This window comes from Larimichthys crocea, unplaced genomic scaffold (genome assembly GCF_000972845.2).
Source record: "Larimichthys crocea isolate SSNF unplaced genomic scaffold, L_crocea_2.0 scaffold271, whole genome shotgun sequence".
Classification (NCBI taxonomy): Eukaryota; Metazoa; Chordata; class Actinopteri; family Sciaenidae; genus Larimichthys; species Larimichthys crocea.
Window position 1 is genome coordinate 303088 of NW_020853581.1, and position 20104 is coordinate 323191.

Genomic DNA, 20104 nt, shown 5'->3' on the forward strand with positions numbered 1-20104 from the left:
TATTACTGCAGGGGGAGAGTATCACATATACAGCAGGTCTATAATGGAAGGGACAGTAATGATGCCTGATGTATGTCATCAGCAGGTGTGAATGACTTGTCATCATAGAAGTTATTATCCAAGTGACTACAACGGACTTCAACCCTGTATTTACCTGTGTCTATTTATTCTGCAGCACCATCACATCACTGTTACATTCAAACCGTAGCCACAGTTGTTTTATTTTGGAGCAGATGTTCTCCTCAAACTTTTAACTACAGAGAGCTGCACCTCATTTGCATGCCACAGAGTGTGTAATTAACACAGAAAGCATTGCATTGTATTAATGTCAAAATTGTTCAAATTTGTAAACAAATAAAGCAAATACACAGTGAGAGTGTGTCATTGACTTAGTCTTGTAATTTCAAGGCTATTGCAATAAATGTCACGGTGTTCTCCACCATTGTAAGGACACCACACATCAAACACTTTAAAGAAAAAGTGTGTGTTGTAATTATTAATTCACAAAAATATTACCCTATGCGTCAGAGTTATGTCTCCGGGGCGTATTTGTTTTGTAAATATTTTTTAAATATGTCTGCCACCCTGCATGTATTCATTCATCTGGCAGAATTAATTGTGATGTTTAGTAAACGCTGGTTTTTAATGTTGACATTCAGGGAGGGAGAATTTATTTATGTGTATTTATCCTTGTTAAACAACAAATAGAAAAGTTTAGAGGCAAACAAGAAGTGAATAATAAAAGTACTTTTATTTAGTTTAACAGTGTTTAAGCACATTCAGAATTAAAATGAATTATTCAAAATATGGAGAAAGTACACATGTGATAAGTGCATTTTAAACATGTTTACATGTGTTCATCCTTTTGACACAAATGTTTCATAAACATCTGTTTTTAAAGGTGCTATATAAAGGTATTATTATCATCATCATTATTATTATTATTATTATTATTATTATTATTATTATAAAACATATTCTATGGATTAAAGGAGCATATACAACATTGAATATTACAATAATGTGCTAATCTGCTACTATGCATGTGTTGAATAACTATAACAAATTATCATTAAAGATATATAAAAGTTGTATTATGTATTATCTTAATGTGCAGCTTCAGTAAAGGTTCAGAAATGTACATCTTGAAGACCACACGTGTTTCAAGACATTTTATTCTTTGTTACAAGTCAAATATTAATGTAAGAGATACAATTAGAAACAATTTTTGTCATTGCAGTTTTTTTTTGTGTGTTTGGTTTTTGTTTTCTCTATATATCATTTAGCATTCAGTTTTTATTGGTGTCTGACAGTGTGATAATAGAGAAGGTAAAAACATAGAGTTGACCATAGGTGAAGGAGATAACTAGAAATAACTGTAGTAGAAGATATAAACATATATTTTATATGTCACACAAAAAAGAAGCATATTTAACCTCCATCCCACAACCAAAATAAATAAACAGTTATGTACTGACACAACATCTTGTAATATCACTGTAAACTCACATAATCTCTGTTTTTTAAAAACCTCTTTCAGCTGTTGTTGTAATATTCTGTGGATGAAAGAGGCGAGCTGGATGAATAGTGGATGACGAGACCCTGTGGAGTGGAGGGTGGAGAGGAAGACGCTGCCCTCCATGTGATTCAAAATGCTCTGACAGAGTGAGAGAGGACCATTAAGTGGTGTGTTATTTACACATCATAAGCCAGTCTATTATATTGACATCCAGACGACCCAGTCCACCACTGTTCTGTGTGCGCCGCAGCCTCGCTCTCTGTTTGCTCTCAACACCAGCATGCTGATTGGGTGATTTTCTGATATGACATTCCAATGCTCCGGACTATGTGCAAGATCTTTTTGTCTGAAATAGTCCAAAAGCATTCATTACCCGCCGAGAAATGAGACAAAAGGTCAAGAAAGCGGTGTGACTGGGTGGAGCCATGTGAAGTGGAGGTGGGGTTTACAATCCAATTGGGGATTAAGTTATCTCTTATATCTCTTACTTACAATAAATCCACACGTCTCCATCAGAAATGTCTTGTTTAAACTGTGGAGGAGCATGAAGCAAATGTTTGACTTTATTTAAAATTCATTGTTCAGTATTACATTGGCGGCTGGGGTGAGCCCTGAGATTGCAAAGGTGAGCAGACAGCCTGTATATTTTTTATTCTGATCCAGAAATTGCAGAATTGCCATCCAGTTGTTGTCCTCCAGACCATTCTGCCATTTACCAACAGCATCAAAATATTTGACATCCTATAATGGGATCGCATCCAGAGTAATTCTTGTAACTACTGTTGACATAGGTGCCCCAAGTAAAATAAATCTATTTTGGCTATTGATGTGAATGAACTGTCTGTGAACCATTTAAAGCGTTGATGCAGATAAAGGAGAATATGTTCCTTTTACCCAGATCATTAGAATAAAACTAGCACAGAGTTATTACCGTGGGCTCTGCTGCGAATGCTTTCAAATTTCAATAAACTGAGGGAATGTGAAATGTCTCCAATAGGATGTAAAAGGTGATTTAAACGTTGTTGCAGAATATGAGAGGCATTACAAGAGTTTTGCATCCAAAAACTCAGTGACTTGCCAGAGAAATAACACTTTGAATTTGCCTGAAATGATTTACAAAGCTCAAGAAAATTATGTTGCTGTTTATACTCTTCAAAGATCTCGCTCTGTATCTCACACACACACACACACACACACACACACACACACACACTCTCTCACTAGTACAATACAGTGGCCTTTGAAAATAGTCTTCACAAGCAGGGCAGAAACGCCGTTAGGAGAGGTCATTTTTTACCCCAAAATATTTGTTTAAGCATTTGAAGGACTGCAGGCACACAAGTACAGTACATGTTATGAATTTTGACTGATTTCAACCAATCATAAGCACCGAGAGAGAGACGCTCTTCATAAAAACATTCATGGTTTCAATTTATGATCACAAGTAATGCAGCTGGGTTTTATAAATCAAATTCAAATTCAATAGACAAATTAACATTTCACTTTCCGCATTTTATTTTATTTTATTTTAATCAAATCATAATTATTTAGTTTGTCAGCATGGTGTTGAATATGTTACACTGCAAAGTGGGGGTTCTGTAGAGAGAGATCCTCAGCTGAAGATTTTAGTCATTTTTCTGAACTGTAGGTAGGAGATAACAGAGGAAAAGTCAGATGGGAGCAGTCATTCATGTCAATCTTATTACAGGTTAAAACTCTAGTGAGTAAAATAATAGCTCCTTTTAATACCGGGAGCCGCTGTAAGACCCACGAGAGTCCCTGAGCTGTAGTTTGGGTACCACTAACACAGCAGAGTCAAGTACGATCTCAGTACAGCTGTTCCAAGTATCGTAATGTAGTCCGTAAACAAATAACCACTAAATCTCTTTTTATTTATGAATGTTTTTTTTATTATTGTCAGTTTTTTGTTAGGAGTATTTAAATAAAAAAAACATTTTTGTCTACTTCTTTTAATCTGTTTGATTTGTTTAAAGAAAGGAAATTTAGAAATTCAACTTTAGATACTGAAAAGTGAAGTTTCAAAGTGCAACCAATGTCATTTTGATGTTTGGTGTTTATTTCGCTGCTTCACACTGTACACAAGTCAGATCATGAGCCAAACAGAAAGACTTGAGGGTCCTGTTGTTACAGCAACACATCGGAGGTTGTAAGAAGAACATCTGTGTGTTTGTACATTTTAACGCAATTGTGGGGATAGACTGAAACCTACCATAGAATGTAAATACAATTATGGCACATGCTAAACTGTAAATTTAGGTGAATTTGGACACCAACTTTATTAGTTTTTTTTTTCTTCAGCAGGAAAAATACGTATTAACAAGTATTAATACGAGGGTTCATCTCCAGCCAATAAAGTAAAAGAAACTTAAATCAAGTTAAATAAGTTATCTCGAGCTCAGTTACTTTTTTGTCTTAAATCAACTGGATTACACTGTTTACTGTTATTTATTGCTGTAGAAATGACTGGCTTGTTTCCTTCTCATGAAATACATTTAAAAATAATTTGCATACACTTGTAATATCAGTTGTTCTTGCAGGAAGTGAAATATTTCAATAAAAGGGTAAAAAATCTGGAGCTCTGAATTGCAAAACTACGAGGTTAATTGAATGAATGAGCATTTTACACCGATTAAAATCTGCAGCTACTGGAAACTGATAACCAATCTCATCCAAGAAAACTGCATCAGCAGTCGTGCCAGCGGAGTCTCTTACAACTGAGTCTTACTGTTACTGTCCATGTGTAATAAACACTTTATCTCTCTACGAGTGAGACATTAGATTAGTGTGACAATTATTTGAATGGGAAAGAAAACAATAAAAACAAATGAGAAGGGCTATGATAGGGATCTGTGGTAAACTTGGCAGACAATTTCCTCTCCTCACCTCTCCCATGAGTAGCAGCACCCACCAGAGCTGGAGGCGTCCCACTGGGAGAGCCTCTCTGTGGTTATCATACTCCATCTAGTGGCTGCACCGGGTTAAAGGCGAGAGGAGGAGGACAGTGTCACCAGCACCTTTTAGACCTTGACAAGCTGCTCTCTCCACTAGTGTTAATAGACTCAAACATGATAGACAGATAGACAGACAGATGGACATATAGACACTATCTGTAGTTTTTGAAGACAAAATCAAAACAGTCTCGCCTTGGTTGAAACATACTACAGACTTTGAATACAAATGAGGGTGAAATTAAAAGAAAACAGAGACATAATTTCATTCAATTTGATTATATGTTTGAATATCTCATTAAGAAGAGCTTCAATATGGTCTGACAATATAGTAGTGCAAGACTAACAGTTCTTAAGGTGCAAATTGAATTTGTAAAAAGAAAAAAAAAAGGCTTATGGAGGTGCTGAGACTGAAGCGGTACACGGTTCATGTTACAGAGATATGAAGCCATAAGAATGTGTGAAAGCAATGCCCTCTAGATCCCCTCTTTTCACAACCCTATTATCCAATTGAAAACTGATCTTCAGCGAACTCCCATTGTGTGCCTCTCTCAGAGAATAAATGCACCAAAATTGATCTCAGGTCTCTGAAGTGGGCCTGTGGAGCTGCAGTTTACACATGGGACCATTTTATTCACTTCTGGTGGCAATTTACAAACATGCAAAACTGCGAGCTCGCCACCACAACCTGTGAGCCAAATGCAGGAGTTCCACCTGTCTCATAACCTTGTTGGAGCACAATTTTCCTGCCTACAGAGGGGGGGAAATGTAGCTGTGACAGTGTCAAACAATGTGTGTTAACAATTCAACTGAGTACAGTGGGAATGTCATGCAGAAAGAGCAGCCAGTTGGAGGATCTGCTAATGTATTGTGACTCCTGCTGTCAGCAGTTCAGCTCTACACTCTCTTCCTGTAATTTTCAGCCATCTCCACTGCACTGATACCGTTTCAAAAGCCTGCTCGCTATCACTCATACTGAAGCTGTGGGGGCTATTAACTGTTTGCTCTGGTTTTGATGTTTTACATTGTAGAGCAAAGAAAGATGCTTTCAAAACACCGGTGTGGCCCAGCTGAATTAAACATGTTCATGTTGAAAGGATGATCAGACTGTTTTGACTCCATGTAGATTCCAGAAGAGACAGCAAGCGGCCAGGTAATATTAACAGTGTGACTATTTATACCTCTAATATGCCTCAGCAACTCTTTTATGTCACGGAAACAAAGATATATTATATTTATGTTGAATTGTATGTTGTAGAAATTTGTCCACAGCTATAATACCTTATATGACACATCCTGGTATATCAACAGATAATAAAAGATTGACATAATATGACACAGTTGTAATCAAAATGTATCTTCATATTTTATTGGATTCTAAATATTTATTAAATTAAATTATTTATAGATAGTAAATAGTATACAGTATGTATTATACAAAAAGAAGTCTTAATTACAATAACTTTGTACTGCTTTCAAAGATCTTTATAAAATGTTTTACACTTTTAATCATGATATTTGGTTAGCTACGCAAAGACAATAGGGTTTGGTGGTGGTATGGTAATATGGTAATGATAATACAGTAGTTTTATGAGAAATATGCAACAGCAAACCACTTTAAAAACAGTTGGTGTGCCACAAGGATCTGTTTTAGGACCCTTATTATTTTCTATCAACCAGTTTATCTGTGATTTTTTAAATCTTTGTAAATCTTCTACAGATTCCCATTCTCTAATAAAATCTACAAATAAGACAAAAGTGCTAAAGATTATGCTGGAAAATCCCTAACCCCTTAACCCTAACCCTCCAATATCTTATTTATTGCAAACACAACAAAATAGTGGAAATACAGCCACTGTCATTTTTTTTTTTTTTAAATAAAGAGATGGTAAACAGTAAGGCTTATCCAGCCAATATGTTAGTGAACTAGCACTGAAGCGACAACTCTCTCAATAATAGCCCAAATTTCAGGCCCAGAATAAATAAAAAAAAAAAGAAAAGATAAATCTGAGATAAGATGTAAATTAAAAGTTAAAACACTGCTCTCCCAATAGTAAAGACAACTCTTGCTTGAGCAAAAATTTTACATACATGGACCTCTCCCGCCTAATAATTTTCATATAGTCCCAGAACAGGAGGTGTTAAAAAATAAAGTGTGACCACAATCCTATGCACCACTTTATATGTTTGTTTATGTTCACTCGGACACACACACACATACATGGAATTCCTATATTTCTGATAGCATTTGAAGTTAGCATCAGTTCTGACCATAGCTCATTCGGATTTAAAACAAAGCAACAGGAGCAGCAGAAATGAGCTGCAAAGTTGCTCCAATAGGTAAAAAGCTGTCACAATCCCTATTATATGGTTTATAATTATAGAGCCCTCAGCTGTTTCAACCTATTTCCTGAGCATCCTTTTAATCAGGCCATAACCACCATTTCATTTGTTCATCCGATGGGTGATGCAATCCCTGAAGCCAAAGCTCTCTATTCATTAGATTGTTTTAATGTGCCTGAAAGCAGTTGTGCAAATAAACAAGCAGTTACAGTGAAAAGAGGACTCCCTGAGTCTGTGCATTAACCCAGGAGGGACTGCAATTCCAACTTGTGCCTTTTATCTTATTAATCCCACGCAACGTCATTTTGCAGGTCCCCGAAAAGGACTTATAAATTGCGTCTAATAGGCTTCAAATCAAGCACTAATTAAAACTGCATTAACCTTAATGAATCAGAAAAATTGAGACCCCAATTTATTGGAGTTGTGTTTATACAAGGGCTGGTTTCAATAATACATGACGCAACTGGCTGTGTGGGATGAGCCCGTCTTCCTAATGCGAACCTCCTGTGAGTGTGCATGTGTGTGTGTATTTGAGTGTGTAAGTGTGTGTGTGTGTGTGTGTGTGTGTGTGTCAGAATCAGTGTGGTGTGTTTTGGCCCTCGTCGTCATTACAGGCCTTGTTAGAGGTTAACTTTAGCAACATTCAGGCGTCTTTAGCGCCGTGGAAGGAGATGGAGCCGCATGGTGCCAATCAGCGTCACAGGTGTTCATAATTGTCTGTCTAATTGCTTCATTACTGGTGAGGAGGCCTGAGCCCCGTCTGCGCTTCCACCACATCTGGATTTTGGGAAGCCCTCTCCAGCTCAAATGAGAAGCCTCTCCTGAGTTTTAACATGTATCTGCTTGTTGCTGTGATTTCCCAGGAGCACGTCATTTATTTGTACGCCGATTCTGACTCAAACGCCTTTAATGGAAATTCCCTTGGCTGGCTGGGGGTGGAGCGCTTATGGCAATTTGTTGACGAGGAGAACTTATGCGTTTTTCCATGAATGAATGCAAAAAGACGTAAAAAGTAAAAAACATTCAAATGATGTCAGTGCAGTCTTTTGCTCCAGTGAAGTACAGGGAGGTTTGTCTTCCTCTTTCTGAGTGTTTTTACGTGTTATCCCAGTCACTTGTACAGCTAGAAGACCCTTGAGATTTCCCTCAAGAGACTTGCTGTCCTAATGAATCAAGCCTCTCCAATGTGGGAAGGACCTGAGGGGGAAAAACTGTGACTTTATTACTGAGGCTTCAGCAAACCCGGCAAACTCACCAGAGATCCCTCCTAACTCTTGTTATGTCACACTACTGATTGAAATTAGAAAATGACAAAACAAAAATCTACACGGAAAGACATTTAAAATCTTTTAAATCACTTCTTGTCTGTCTGATTAGTCACTGTCTGGCCACAATACTTCTCCCTGTAAGGAAATGGGCGATAGAGGCTGAGGTCACCGGCGTTAATGAGACATTTAACATGCCTTTTGCAGGAAGTGCCCCAAGATCTCCCCTCTCTCTGCGATAAGCTCCAGGACGCCCGTGTGAAACGCTACAAGAGGGTGCCGAGGCTTGACCTCAAATCTCCAGCCACCTCTGCCCACCCACACAGGCTGTTATGTATCTATGCTCATGTCAAGCCCGGGCCTGTGCGCGCCAATTAACTCCCGGCCATATGGATTTCAACTGTGGCTTTTGGCAGATGTTTGTCCAACCCACCGTTCAATTTGACACACGAGGGATTTGGTGTCACCTTTTGGGAGTTTTGAAGATTTCTGTCAGATTTTGATTATCAGTCTTCATCAGGTGGATTGGTGTTTTCCCAGAGGTGAAATTACGCCCCAGTGCGGCTGTTATTTATACATGAATGTGATCTCAGTCACCTGTAGTGCCAGCAGTCACTCATGGGAGTTGCTACCATGTTTTACCTGTAAACTTTGCACACAAATTGGGTGAAAATTGTGGATAATATTCATCTTCACTGATTAGATTCTCCCTCAAATATATGAAATTCATTAAATTACAAAAACAGTTGGATGTACAGTTCTTCTCTGCCTTACTGTCAGATGTAGATGGGCATGTCTTGACTTGATTCTCCCTGACAACAGAGCTACAGGCTGCTGTGACTTCAGTCAGGCATGTTGAAGTCCTCTGAGGGCTCGATGGTGTTTCATGTAATGTCAGCACTCTAAACACAACATGCTAGTCTTGATTTGTATCATGCCTCAGACATTTACACCTTGTACTAGTGCTCGGTGAGTACACACAGGAATCCAGCTATTATGACATAATTAGATATGACATAATGGCCATAACAAAGAGTATCTTATGCATATTGATTGTGTATCAGTCTTCTGTGATAATTCTCCAGCAAGTTGAAAATATGCTTTGCCATTACAGGCTGTACCTTCTCTCTAACTACAAACTGGAGTCAACATTGCCCACCATTGTCTGCCCCAAATTGACTCAACAGAGGGTATTTCAAATACAAGTGGTGAAATATTTCATGTTCTTTGCAGCTTATATGCAATAGACTTGGCAGCAACACAATAGCTATGGGAAGTGATTTATTTCCTTAAAGTAATTAAATGCCTACTTGATCATTTTTACTAGGAAAATGTGAGAATGTGGCAAACAAATTAAAAGAGCACTCCATGACTAAACCTATCCCTAGGATTGGTGGAAACATCACAAGCGAAACAGGAGCCAAACCTTCTTAATCTACGTAGCTACATTTGGGAGTTTCTGAGGAAACAATTCGGAAACATGCATTCTATTTCTGTTTGTGCCCGATTATTAATTTCAATTTATGTAACCCCACTTACTCCCACAGTTTAATTAATGATGCTTGTTATCAGCTGTGTTTAAGAGGTAATGGACAATGCTGAATTTTGAGTGTTTACAGTGCTGGAGAAAAATCCTGCTTTACCCCTTTGTAATGGACTGCCAGCAAACAAGAGATTAACAGTGTTTGTCACTCTTCCTGCAGCTGTGTTATAATGCAAAGCAAGAAGGGGAGGGGGGGAAAAGGCATTAAGCACATAACTTTGAAATGGTGACTTGAAATAGCTACCATGGTCAGAAGAACTGGCATGCCCCTCCATCACCTAATCCATACCATAATTCCTGATCTAATTAGAGGAAGGCTCAGCGCTAGGCCTGCCATAAAAGAATAAAGAAAACAGACAGACCGTGTGCCAGGGGAAAGGAGGGAATAAGAAGTCAGTGAAATGGAAAGCGAGAAAAAGGAGAAGAAAGAGGAAGAGGAAGGAAAAACAAGCGCACAGTACAGTGAGCTGAGCAGGTAAACATGACTGATTTAAAGCATCATGTAAGGATCTTATCCACCTACTCACAATCAGTATAACAGTATATATACAGGAAATGTTTAATCCACTCATGAGATTACTGGCTTGGCTGAAACAGATCAATCTCATATCTTATAAATCTTTGCGAGAATGATACACAAACATGTTTTAAGCTAATTAAGAATGGCAATAAAATGATAGAAGCACATTTTATACCCGCAAGCCAACAAGGTTATTGGACAGTGGTTAACTTGCTTTAGGTGCTAATCTCTTTATATATACGTTTCTTATATACATTTTATATATACACATTTCTAATAGCTAACACAATTAATCCAATTTGGTTAATCTACGAGAATCAGTAAAATAATTAAAAAGACATGAATACAGTTTTACAACATTTTACATACGAGACTTTAATGAGACAGTGGTAGTTTCTCTCTGAGAAATGTGTCATGGAAAAAACAACAACAATTAGTTTATTGTTTATAATATATGCACATATGCATATATGCACAATTTGGTTTCTTTTCATTTGTGCACTTGAATTACTTAAAGGGAGCCTGTAGCAATTTTGATCACTGGTTGTGCTAATGAACAACGTCTGAGTGTTGAGTGGGTCGCATTTGTTTGCGTCACTCACATGCACGAGGTTGTATTTTGAATGCTAACTTTTGTTTGTTTAGAAGCAAGCTCTGCAGGGCACATTTAGTTCATTAATAAATTCCTCAAACTTACAAAACATAATGTTAAACAATACGTTGACAGAATGCCAATTGTTCAAAATCCAAATCTGGTTTAAATTAGACTGTCCATGGCCTGTGTTCAGTGTTTATTTTTTTGCACTGCATTAGGCTACACAGTATTATATGTGCACCTAACTGCAGCCACAGCTGGACAGTGTTGCTGAAAACAAAATCCAATATAGTTTTACATCTGTATTAAGGATACAAGCACAAATGAATGAAGGCAATAAAAGCTTGACTTAAGGAATTAAGTCAGTATTTGTGTGCAACTCAGTAGGTAAAGGCAAAAAACTAGTACTCCAGCACTGCTAATTCTAATAAGAAATAAAATGATCATTTATAAACTGAGTATCTACTGTTACAGTATCATGATAATAATTAAAAGCACAAATTACTAATTTATGTCCACAAAATATTAATTAAAGAGTACAAATGTCTAATTTGTTTACATGCTACAAAAAAAAGAAAAGCAGAAATGTTGCAAAGGACAAGCAAACACAACACATGTCCTCAATCTTTGTTATTGAAGCAGAAATCTGACATTTTCCCTTTCATCTGGACAAGATGAAGTCATTGAAACAGCCCGGCCCTGCTCAGCTTCAAAGTGTCTGTTTGAGGTCTCAGACTGTACACTTGCTGCAGGTGCAGTGTTGGAAACACTGATGCAACACCAGAAATGGTTGAGTCTTTTCCATACAGAGGGTGGGGGACGGCAACGGCAAAGTGAAGTCATCTCGTGTGTCTACCTGGTCAGACATGCAGCCTAAATTCAAATTTCCCAACATTTGAAGACCTTTCAAAACCAAACTACATAAAAACCAAGTGGAGAGATAAGATACTTCCCCTGGGTACTCAGGTGAAAGTAATAAAAATCACACTCCTGGCTCTCCAGATACAGTAGAGCTACAATAAGTTAGCTGAGGATTACACTGTTAAATAGCCAGAGGCTGTGCGTGTATCATCAGCCTGGATAACTGCACTATTGCATACTACACAATCGTGTATTGCCAGTAATGTAGTCTGTACTCCGAATTACATTCATGGGGATGTCAGTAAACTCCCTTGTGATGTATCTTTGTGGGTTAAGAAATGAAATACACTGATCCACAAGTAAGATAGATGTGCCTACCAAGGTCAAGGAGGCTCCCCAGCGTAATTACACGACTACCAAACACAAAGGGCATTGTTATTGGACAAGTATAATGCTGCATATTACCAGAGCAACACAGCTGTTTCTATCAGCGAACACTAGCTAGGGAAGACATAGGGCGGGCATCAATTTAGCCTACTTATCTAAAGTCTCTAATTACTTGGTTTATTTGATAAACAGAACAAGGAGAATCCTTAAATGATTCTACAAGATCCAAAGGGGATTAATTTCTTACTCCTTGAAAAAACAAATCACTGGTAGAATCCCTTATTTCACTCTTTAATCACACATTAATTAGGAGCAATAGGGGCACCAGTTACACTTGGCATTTGGTGAGATTGCAGGAGAAAAAAAGGGGCCTGCATTAGCCTCTCCAGAGGAGGAGGCAAGCACATCAGGCTAAGACAAAGACGACACAATCAGACAGAACAGCAGGAAGTGTGAGTTGGGAGAATGGGGATCTGAGCTTCTCAAGCCCCTTTCCCACACAAAGCACATCTTTTCCTCAGGCAAACCCAGACTGGATACTTGCACTCACTGCACTCTGGTCTGACAGTCTGGAGTAAATATTTTGCAGCTGTTTTTTTTTTTTAATATACTGCGAGTTCTTATAATGTGGTTATTGCATACATCCATACTGTTCATATAAGCCATCATCCCATCAATCCGAATAAACACCTGCGCTCTGTGTGAATGTTTTTTATACAGGCTCTTCAGAGGAAAGGGGAAAGCATGAAGAGACCGCATTAGTATCAGAAAACAGAACTGTCAACAGAGGAGGAAAGTTCAGTCAAGATGGACACACACATATGGACCAGCTAACAGCGTAACAGTTAACATTGCAAGATAAGTCATTAAAAGCAATTAGAACATGTGACAAAACATGCAGCACCAACACAGAGGTCAGTGAATTGAGAAAGAATGAACCTGTAAATGCAAAACAAAAAGAAAAAGCAGACGTTTTTATGGCTAGAGTGAGCGTGTGGGAGAAGTGTGGAGCCTTCATTGGAGGCTTGAACTCTGGGAGATTTAGAGGCTAAAGAATAGCACTCCAGGAAAAAAAAGAAAAGAATGCACACTGCAAAGCAGGGGCTAAACACGTCAACTATGTTTACATGCATGGACTGACTTAATTAATGTCCAATTAAGGCTTGTTGTTAATGCCTGAATTATGCTATTTATAACTAGCTGGCAAGAATATAGGAAAAGTCACGGTGTATCCCACCATGTGGGGGAAAAAAATGATGCTTCCGCTTGTAACAGCAGTAAAAGTAATTATTTTTTACTTCAAAATGCACGATGAAAAATGCTGATACTTTCTGCTGATATATGAGCCATTTACTAGATACATCTGCGATTAGCCTGGCCACATGATGATCTAGCAGCGTAACTCAAAAGCGTAATTTTCTTTGTACATTATATTTATTTATTTTATGTCTTTGGAAATTGATTCCCTACTTTTTCTATCCAGGAATTCTGCCGTCAACACAAAAGTAAACTGACAAATGTATTTTAAGATAGATCCCATACACATCTAAATATTCATTGGCACAAAACATTGGCATGACATTTTAAGAAAATACTGACCTGAGAAAGTCCTCTTACATATGTCACCCTAAATTCAGGTTACTTGGGTTAACAGTGGGCATTTTGGCTCTGCAGGACATGCTCATCCACAAGCGTTCTTCCAGTAACATTTCAAAAGCACCAAACCTTCAACGTTACAGCATCTGAACCAAACCTATTACTAAAATGGCTTTCAAGACTTAAATCAAAAATTGTTGGGTCGACTCTTTATCTGAGATAAAATACCACATCGAACACAATGAACAAAATGGCCTGTAAAATGTGTTTTGAAACCATTATGCTCTCAGTCTGTTTTCTTGTTCTGCAAGCCTGAATAAAGAGGTAGCTTCTCAAGCAATCTCGGCCTTGTTTGTTTAAGGTAATTACTACTTGTCCTCCCATCCTGCCGGCCCAGATGATGCATGAAAATTACCATTCCCCTACTTCAATCAAAGCTGGAAAAAGAAAAGGGAGAAAGGGGGGAACAGAGGCGAGCAGATGGGAGGGGGAGGCGGTGAGAGAGGAACTCTGTGAGACACACAGAGCTCCCTCCCTGCATGACAAGAAAGGGCACTGTCTCTGATTAATTAGCTGGAGTTGGTAATCAGTTTAATAAGACTGAAGTTGATGGTGAGAGGTCCCCTTTGGCAGAGCCACGCTAAGCTTAGCACTCTGTTCAGGGCCCTCGCTTTCTTCCACCAAGTAAACATGCAGTGTCTATTTACATAAACAGTTGTTTCTTTTTTGTGGGGGGCTATTTTTCCTTCCAAACCGCCTGAAAGCCTAACACCGCCGCTTAAGTCACTCCCAACAATGGCAGCGGGAATTGCAGACAAATTCATGAATTTTTCAATATATGAGAACTAATTAAATTGAGGCCTTTTTGAAATGAATATAGTGTGAGGTACTCACTAACCCTACGCACACAAAGAGGGTATAATTCAGCGATTGAATTCTGGCTTGATAGCATTCAGCCTTTTACCATGGTGAGCTATACAGATGGCTGGGGTCCTTTTCTTTCTTTTCTTTCTTAATGGCAAATCTCATTATGGCAGTTATCACTGTATGGAGAACAAGACGGGAACGATGGGCCACAAAGCCACGCGGTGCAGGAATTTGGTACCTGTCTGCTGCTGAACATGATACTTACTGTTAGGTCAGATCGTGACGAGAATTTAAAGTTGTTTACATGATTATTGTTACAGCTCGTACAAAACACTGTAGTGTCTTAATGTTCTCAGTTTCTATCAAAAATAAATAATAGGATAGACCACATATATTGTTTGAGGGTTTGAAAATAAGAGATTATATGAACATTTTGGGAGATACAGTTGCATAAGACAATAGACTCTCATGTCAGTCTGCTGAAGCTGGGATACAGAGCTAAGCATGAAGGCTGGGGGCAGGGTGAAACAGCTAGCCTGACTCTGGTCAAAGGTTTAAAAAAATCCACCTCGCCGCACCAAAACTCACCAATCAAGAGTGACTTCTTAGAGTCGGACAAGAAATAGTGCAGCACATAATCTCTAGTAAAACTGCAACTACTCATATTTCTATCTGTTTTTGTACAGATTAAGCAAAACAGATATGACTTTAGGATTTTGATACTGTCATAGAGAGCCAGGTTAGCTGTTTTTTCCTGTTTCCAGTCCTTTTATATAGCTAACCCAAATTTATGGGTGTCAGTCATCTCGTATAACTCTGCCAATAAGCCTGTTCACCAAAATATTCTTTTAAACTATTCTTTTTGGCTAAACATGATCCAAACCCACAAAACTTTATTTTAGTGGAAATCCCAAAGATTCCAAATTTGTCAAGCTGTCAGGGTCACGGACAGAATGACACAGACATAAAAATATGAACTTTACATCCCATTGCTTGGAACAAGCTGTTAATAATGTCAAAGTGCAAAAGCTCTTTGTTCTCTTTTCTTTTTGGAAACCTAAAGAAATGGCATGTATTAGTTCACCTCAATACTTTCTGACTTCCCGAGTCTGTCTCTGCGCCATTTGTTCCTACTGAAGTAATAAATCACAAAAATCAATCAAACCATTAAAAAAAATTTTTTTTGCTTCTTAAAGAAAAAAAAGACTCCGAAATTTCCTAAAAAACAGCCAGGCGCTGTAGTTTTTAACAAACGTTACTCAGGAGTAAATGTGTTTTCGTTCGGGGGCTATTTTCAGCCGTGCACTAAATCACAATTGGTGCTTTAACTCGTTGGCTTATTGATGTGTTTAGACTTTGTGGACCTCATTGGAGCTCTGTGGTACAGAGGAATAAGATATATAAGGCTTTGATATACAGGAAATACTTACTTAGTACAGCAGGATCAATTTATTGGTGGGTTTGGATTTTCATGGGACTTGGAATGACCAGACTTATCATTTAATGAAAGTTTGGATGAAATTTAAGAAGAAAATCAAGAGTTTAAGTAGCTGAGCTGACTCATAACATCATAACATTTTAAATGGACATCAGCAGTAAGTGCCTGTTTGAATCTGTGGAGCAGCTCAGTGTTCTCTGTGACGTAAACGTATGTCTATATGAGTGATTTAAAGTGCGTTTTCATTCTAGTTTTTGTAGCCCCTTACACAAATAAAATGATTGATAGCTCTGTGGTCTTTTCTTCACCTACTGAAATCTTTGTTATGTTCAACAGTCCCAACTCATTCGCCTGACCTGCTCTTATAATTAAGACAGTTGTCTTGCCCCTGCCCATTTTAATATTAAGGATGAATTAATCATAAAAGTCTCTCACATGACAAAACCTCTATAAAAGTATAATTCTGCACTGTTCATTCTGTTACATTTAAATCTAATAAGTCATGACTTAGACTGTTGCTGTTATGGCTGAACAGTTTCTATCTGAAGTAAACTCTGAGGACCGAGTCTGAGATAAGAGAGCACCACATCACCCCGTGGCGTTAATGATCGTCCGCTGTTACAACACGAAGACAGTCAAGTAGCAGATAGAGCACCGAAATAATTTAGGCAGTGCTAAGTGGTCTATTGTCATTCAAATGATAAATTATGCTTGGCAGAGGTTTTAGAGTCACTTTTATAAAGCGTTGCTATTGTTTGTGTTGAGACAAGGTTTTAAGGAGTCGGAATAGAGGGAATTACTTGAGAGAGTTTGGAGTTTCTTGGGGTTTGGACACAAATTGGTTCTCTGCTCATTGGGTCTGCCCTGACGGTTTGACAGCCCTCTAACATGGCAACATTAGTGCCTACAAAGGACTGCACTGCTGCTCAGCCGACACCGAGTGAAGGTTTGGAGTGAACATGGAAGCTTAGATCAGTGTTAAAGCCACAAGAAGTGATGTTCAGGTGAAAATGTTATTGATAATAAACAAAAGATAAATTGATTTCCTCACTGTTGTATAATGTTACTAAGGCTCTTAATGCTTACTGTAGATGCATGAGTCAACTCAACTAGTCCTTTCTTGTTTATTGTATTGCTGTTAGACCACCCTCAAGCTAAAAGATTTTAAATAAACCTTTAAGAGGGCTGCAAGTCTTTGTTGGGAGCTGGTATGTTGGGGGTTGTTGCACCAGGGTTTCCCTAGGCTGGTATCGTAAAGCAGGTATATACAGTACAGTCGGTTAGTGTATATGTTGCATTTATTTAGACAGATAATTTTACATGTGATACATGTTAAAAAATAGGTGTAATTTTTAGATATATATAAAATGCTTTCACTTTCTATTTATTAATTGATTAGATTGTGCAATTACAGACACATCAGCCTACTTTACACCTAGCTCACATAACTGCACAGTAGTTGTTTTAAATGTAGCTAGGTAGCTTAGCAACGTTGTTCAGGTATGCAGCTGAAATGGCCAGAGATTCTGCATAAGGAACTAATCATTATAGAACCTGAAATCACTAAATTACCTCTGTTTAATTCCTCAGTTTAAGTCAGCCTACACATGAGGAAGTAACTGGAAGGCTGTCCTCAGTTGTTAGGTAGCAAATGCCATGAAGCATCCAGAGGAGAGAACCAATCAGGCTTAAGTGAAGTGAAGTAAATGATTGTGTTTTTACATATACAATGATTTACAATCATCAGAAGGTGTAAATTTGTCTAAAATTTAAATATATTTCACAAATCACAAATTTATTTTTTAACAAAAACTTTTAATGCTGCTCATTTTTAACCAACTTGACCAATGGAGAATGGAGAGTGTGGGCTCAAATGCATGTATGGGTTAATTCAGTGTACTTTGAACTTCCACTGTCTTGTTGCAGTATAACTCCAGTATTACCAGTATTAATTGATCAATAACAAGTCTTGAGCAGTTTCTTCCCCTTTCTAATCAAGCCAGTGTTTGTAATTACCTGCTCCACAGTAGGTGAGTGTTCTTCATAGGACCTTAGCAATAAATTACCACACAAGCCAGACTTACTGAGGTCTTTCCTGGGACAAATCAAGGTAATGTTAATTACACCATTAAATTCATTTGCTCAGTGTAAATCCCCCCCCGGCTGCTCTAGATCATGCTGTGTCCATTCTTAAGATACAATGGGATTTCAGGCCTGTGTGTGTGGAAATAAAGCCAGGTCAGTGTAGGTTATAAAGTAAAGGCCTGTTTATACTATACAATACACAAGGGGGAGGTCTTAATTTAACACAGTAATCATTAAATGAAAGCTTTAACATCTTTATATATTTTGCACAACTTAACCTGTCTGGCCACATGAATGATATTCACCCCGCTCTCTTCAGGTACTTGGCACTGCTTAAGATGTCATTACCTCTGTTGGGACTGTTAAATGGTTCCATAAAGAAAAAATGAAATATTCATTAACTTGGTTAATAATTCATTCAGATAAAATGCAGTATGTGGTTTGCAGAGTGAAGATGAATGCATAATGAGTGCCTGCTCAGCATATTTGTGCTTGGGAATGTTTTTATTTCGCGATAGCAAAAGAAGAAATTAATTGAAAGTTCATTTTTTTGTTCTAGAAGTTATGCTAAATGATAAAAGAGATGCTTTCCAAGCAGTTTCAAACTAAGAAACAATTAAGAGGGTGTATAAGTAACCCACATGATACAGTATGGGTTTTAATTATGAAGGAAGTGCATTTAAACAGTCTTTATCAAACTGTAAATGTTAGCTTGACCTAATTCCCACAGTTTGAGGAAACCGTGTAAAGCACTTTGTACTTTCCTGCCTGGAAATTGGAGCCATAACCTCTGCTTATCATGTGACAAAAGCCTGCAGAATTAAACAGCATACTCATACCAAGTTTTGTCATTACTAAAAAATGTCCAGTTGCTCCAAATGTCACATCAAAAACTCCTCCCGATCTCCCGTCCAGAAACATTAGAGAGTGCACACACTCTCTGTTGCTTCAGTCAACTCTGGAGTGGTAAAGTGTTCCCACACCGCCACACTGCAGTGTAAACACGGCTCATCCAAACACTGTCAAACTAATTTCCTCACACCACAGAGGTTCATTTTGGCTTTCAGATAAATCAATTCCATCTCTAATTATCAATTGTGACACCCATAATCACTGGAAGACTGTAGCGGTGAATAAATGGCATGTCTTTTGTGTTATAATTCTGTGCATCTTGACAAACATGAGCCATTAAACAGCCCTGTGGCCTTTTTCAAGAGTGACGATTACACTAATTAAAACAGCAAAACATTTGAGAGGGCTACAGATGTGCCAGAATTAAACAGGTCATTGAATCAGCCGAGGAATATGTCAGCATACACGCTGCCTGTCGCTTCCATAATATGTTACTTTGAGAAGAAGGGAAGAAACATACCTCCAGTGTAATGAAATGTGTGAAAAGTAACATTTAAAAAAATAATAAAAAATTATTTCCTGCAGTGCAAAATACAAAATTTTGGATGAAACCACTTACAGTATAAAGAATGGTTAGCATATCAGCGACGTCACCCACAGAACTTTGAAGCTCAAAATCTGTGGCTCTGGCTGCCGCCATGTTGGTAGTCCAGCCTCTTCTCACCTCTCTCCATCATCTCTCAGCTAATCTGAAAATTGGGAAGCGGTCCTGAGGTGGGCGGAATGACGCCTGGGTGCTCAAACAAGACATCTGTAACAGCACCTACCCGTCAATCAAAGCTGCCACTGTCATTTTCACTCATTCCTTTGTGAAAATGACACTTTTCCTTTAAATATCTTTATTGGCATTTGTAAAATTCATTGAGACCAAGAGTAACACTTGACCAAAACGTGATCAAAAACCTCAAACAATACACAAACAAGGCAGCGTTACCACGTCTCTGTCTGATGAGGCGTTTTGAACGTTGCTTGCCGTTATCAGCTGAATCTCGCAGATCTCTCCTTTGAGTTAATCCTCTTCCAGTCGGCGATAGCAGCAAGTGATAGCGCTGATGTCTTCTTACCAGCAACATATGTTCCCTTTCATACAACAGCAGCTTTCCAACCATTTAATGGGATTGTTGTTGTTGTCTTTTCTTTACCCGTCCTCCACAACACAACAAACACTTTTCCTAGAAGTGGTTCGACATGTGCCCAAGGAATT